We start from the raw sequence: 4,653 nt of genomic DNA, 5'->3' as shown, positions 1-4,653 counted from the left end.
TAGTCCTGTCGCTTAGGGGCACAAATACGTCCTTATTGGTGTGAATACTACTACAGGCCTCTTACATGCATTCCTACGCCAGAGAGCAGCAGCAAGGGTTTCATTCAATTCATTGTTATGTATGGCCACTCATGGAAAACCAACTGTGATAAGGTGTTAGTTGGGATTTCTATTGTGGGGAAAATTCCCCGTGACCACAGCAACTCTTATAGAGGAAAATACTTAATTGGTGCTGGCTTACAGTTCATAGTAGTTTAGTCCATCATCATCATTGAGAGAAGCATGGTGGTTTGCAGTCAGACATGGTGCTGGAGAATTTTGCACCTGAATCAATAGGCAGCAGGAAGAGATAGTGAGGCACTAGACCTGGCTTGAGCTTCTGAAACCTCAAAGCCCACCTCCTGTGACATACTTGCTCCAACAAGGCCACACCTCCAACAATGCTACTCCCTGTGAGGCTATGGGGGGCATTTTCATTCAAACTACCACATTCCACTCCCTGACCCCCATAGGCTTGTAATCATATCATAATGCAAAATGCATGTAGTCTGACTTCAAAAGTCCCCATAGTCTGTAACAATCTCAATCCTGTTTCAAAGTCCAACATTTCTTTAGAGACTCAAGGCAATCTCTTAACTGTAGCCCCTGTAAAATCAAAACAGAAAAGCAGATAACATACTTCCAACATATAATGGCACAGGATATACATTACCATTCCAAAAGGGAGGGAAAAGGGCATAGTGAAGAAATAGTAAACCAAAGCAAGGCCAAAAACCAGCTGGGAAAATTCCAAACACTACATCTTCATATTTAATTTCAAAGCACTCTTCAGATCTCCAACTCCTTTCAGCTTTGTTGATGGCAACACACTTCTCTCTCTTGGGCTGCTTCCACTCCCTGTAAGTAGGTCTCCCCTTGTAGTAATAGGAGCAGCGGCGCGGCTGTGTCCCCAGCACCCCAGCCGCACCCCGGCCGCCTGGCTAGCTTTACCCGAAATAATTACATGGACACTGTATCCTTTTAAATACTGCTTGGCCCATTTCTATCTAGCCTCTTTTTAGTCTAACTCTCGCACCTGGACTAGCCCATCTCTAATAATCTGCTGTAGCCCACAAGGTGGCTTACCAGGGAGATTCTAGCCTACGTCCATCCTGGGTCGGAGCCTCATGGCGTGCCTCAGAGAGCAGAGCTCTCACCTCTGCCCGCAAGAGTGGAGCATCGTGTCTCTCTGAGGCGTCTGCCCCGGAGAGGAGAGCTGTCGAGTCTGACCTCACTTCCTCTTCCTCCCAGTATTTTGTTCTGTTTACTCCTCCCACCTATGTTTTAACCTATCAGGGCAAGCAGCTTCTTTATTTAATTAACCAATGACCTTCCTCCATCATCCCCTCAGGTCTCTGTCTCACAACGCTGGAGTCTCCTACATTTTGGAGTCTCAAGACAATCTTCACCTTCACAGCTTTCCACAATGGCCTCTCTAGGCCTCCATACAGAGTCACCCAACATATGCCTGGCCTCAGCAGCTCTCCTTGGCCACAGAGGGAAATCCCATAACCCATTACCGGTATCCTTGACTCTAAGACCAGAACTATATGATTTAAGCTGCCGTGTTCTGTTGCTTGCTGGGGCTGGACTATGACTCCCTTGTTCAAATATATTTTTTTGCCAGCTTTCGTTTTTCAACGATTTCCTTCACTGCCTAAGCTTAGCTGTCCTTGAACTTGCTCTGAAGACCAAGCTGGCCTTAAACTCAGAAATCTACCAGATCTTTCCTCCCAAGTACTAGGATTAAAGGTGTGAGTCACCATGTCTGGCCCTTAGCTTTTTTAGAAAAGGGCAGAAAGCAGTCACACTCTTCACCAAAATTTTACAAGAATGATCTCAAGGCCATATATTAATATTCTTCTTTTCTAAAACAACTTAAGCTGAGCCCCAGTTCAAATCACCCTTACAGTTGTCCTCCATGCTCTTATGTAGTAAGACCCACTAAGGCCTGCTTAAAGTGTCCATTTGCTTTTCATTCTAAAGTTCAAAAGTGTTCCATATTCCTCCAAACAGAAACGCGGTCCGGGCTCTCACAGCAGTACCCAGGCTCTGGTACCAATTTCCGTCTTAGAGTTTCTATTGCTGTGAAGAGACATCGTAACTAGTGTAACTCTTAAAAAGGAAACTATTTATTTGGGGCTGGCTTGCAGTTTAGATTATTGTTGTTATCTCAGGAAGCATGGTGGCATGCAGGTAGACATGGTGCTAGAGAGGTAACTAAAAGTTGTACTCTGTATCAGTAGGCAGCAGGAAGGGACCTTGAGCTACTAGGCCTGGTTTGGGCCACTCCCTATGAGTCTATGGGGGCCATTTTCATTCAAACCACATCACAGAGTTAGTCATGTCACTAACAGTGATTTACAGATCTGGAGTAAAGATGACCAGGTGCCATGGTACTTCTACACAACATACAACCACCCTGGTGCCTGGTTAATTGAAAGAAAGAATGGACTGTTAAAGCAAGAGTTGATAAAATGGACATCGTTTCAAGCTACCCTATAAATTTGTTTCTCTTTCATCATGGGTAGTGTAGCTCTCAGACTCATTAGGTAAGTGTCTCAGTACAGTGGAAGGCAGTTAATACTGAAACTCACAGTGGGTTAAAGTTCAGAGAACCAGTGTGTTTGGTGTGCTCAGCCACAAATGGGGCAACTGAGTCACACCCATCACTGCAGGAGAAGCAGAAAGACCGTAGAAGCTGGGACTGAACTGAACAGGACCACTGTAGTCATGGACTATAACAGCGGGATTTACATGCACAAGACCCCAACAATAACAAGGCAGTCAACATTCCAGCAGGCAGGGGAAGGGACACCTGAGCCCCCCACAACTCTAATTGAGGAAACACTGATAGTTGGTGATTTCTGGGGAAGGGTGTGGCCCCTGGGAGGTGGACTGCACCCCAGTGGATGGTCCCATATGCATGAGTACATGAGCAGCCCAAACTGGACTCAGTGAGATAACAAAATAAAAGGACATGAAGAGGTGGTCGTTGGGAGATGACAGGTTCATCTAGGAGTGGGGGATGAATATCATGAAATATACTGAATGCAAGCATAAAATTCTCAGAGAATAAATCTAAAATATTATACATATTTTAGGTGCTTAAATATAGGCAACACCCTGCGCCCGTGGAAAAGGACACTCCTAGAGGCTATAAGGTTCTTAAATGAAAATACTAGTACCTGAGGTGGATTATTTTGTTACAGGCTGCTGATCGAGTAGGCCCTGAGGGTCCACAAACCATAAATGCTATTGCCATTGCTGTTAGCAGCATGCCAAAACTAGATAATAAGGTCCTATTGCTGTAGACACAACACACTTTGGTTGCAGGACATGGAGAAATAAAGTTGGGACTGAGCTTCAAGCCCCCTCCTTAAAGACTTCTGATGCCAGAAGCTAGTATTCAGGCTGCTGGGAGGGCGTGGTCACCAACACTACTGCTTGGCTGTGGATTCTATGTGCTACAGTACAAAAAAAAAAAAAAAATCCCAGACAGTGTATCTGACTGTACCACAATGATACAACTATCCTGGAAACAACAAACAATTTCGGACTTCACATTGTCATATCTGGAGAGGTCATAAGCCCCAGTAGGAAAGCAACTGCTACTATTTTATTAAAAGGACGTGATGCACCCATCAAACTGTCATCTAAACATTTGTGCTTATGCCCATAGGTCGCTGTTGCTTTCAGTGGAAATCTACCATGGAAGGAAACTTCCTTTTGCAATACGTGGTGTACCCTGGGGACTCCTAACCACTAGTGAGAGTCCTAAGTGACTGAGGCTGTGACATATGACCCATGCTTAGTCATGGACAGAAGAGATGGATTGTTGTATGGCTGTGCATTGGATTCCTCAGGGCTGAAACCTTCCTTTCAGGAAGGAAGCTCACGAGACTCGAGAGGTAAACAGACTTCACATCTGAGAAAGCTTAAACTTGGGAGAGTCATGCGGACCCCTCCTTACCACAATAGAAGAAGAAAACGATTGCTGGAGAGGAGACTCTAGGCAGCTGGGCTGCCCAGAGGAGAGTCTCAGACACGTCAAGCTGCCTGCATGCTGTACAGAGAGTTCCAGGGATGGAGCTGTGCACTGGTGACCTGTGTTGGGCTGGGCTTTTTAATGATGCCACTGTTTGGGAGTCATCCCTGTTCCTATAAGTAACCCCAGCAGACACTCATTAGTTAACCAAGTTGGACTTTGATACAATCATCACTTTGGCCTGCTGTGGGTTCCCTGACTGGGCTGAGTAGCCGTGTATGCCCTACCTCTCCAGGGAAAGCCTCTCACACAAGGAAAGCCTGGATAGAGGATAAGGAAGGATTTCAGCTACATGTGTAGCTTATACCTGTTGGTAGTCATTTCCGTGGTTCAATCCAAGCCACGGCAAGTATTTGGACTAGTTTTTATATGCCCAAATCAAAAGGCCCTATTTCTGGTTTCATATAAGCCAAGCTGAGAAGAGAAGCTACAAATCATTTTGTTACAACACTGAACTCTCTCTCCCCTTAGTCCCTGCTTCGCTCCTGCTTGCAGCTGACTCCTCCTTCCTGCAGCTCCCAGAATCACAGGCTGATTAAAGAACACAAAGGTTTGGTGAGAGCCTG

The sequence above is a fragment of the Microtus ochrogaster genome, chromosome 1, assembly GCF_000317375.1.
Source record: "Microtus ochrogaster isolate Prairie Vole_2 chromosome 1, MicOch1.0, whole genome shotgun sequence".
NCBI classification, from domain to species: Eukaryota; Metazoa; Chordata; class Mammalia; order Rodentia; family Cricetidae; genus Microtus; species Microtus ochrogaster.
The sequence above is the reverse complement of the archived record's forward strand: the minus strand, read 5'-3'. Positions refer to the sequence as shown.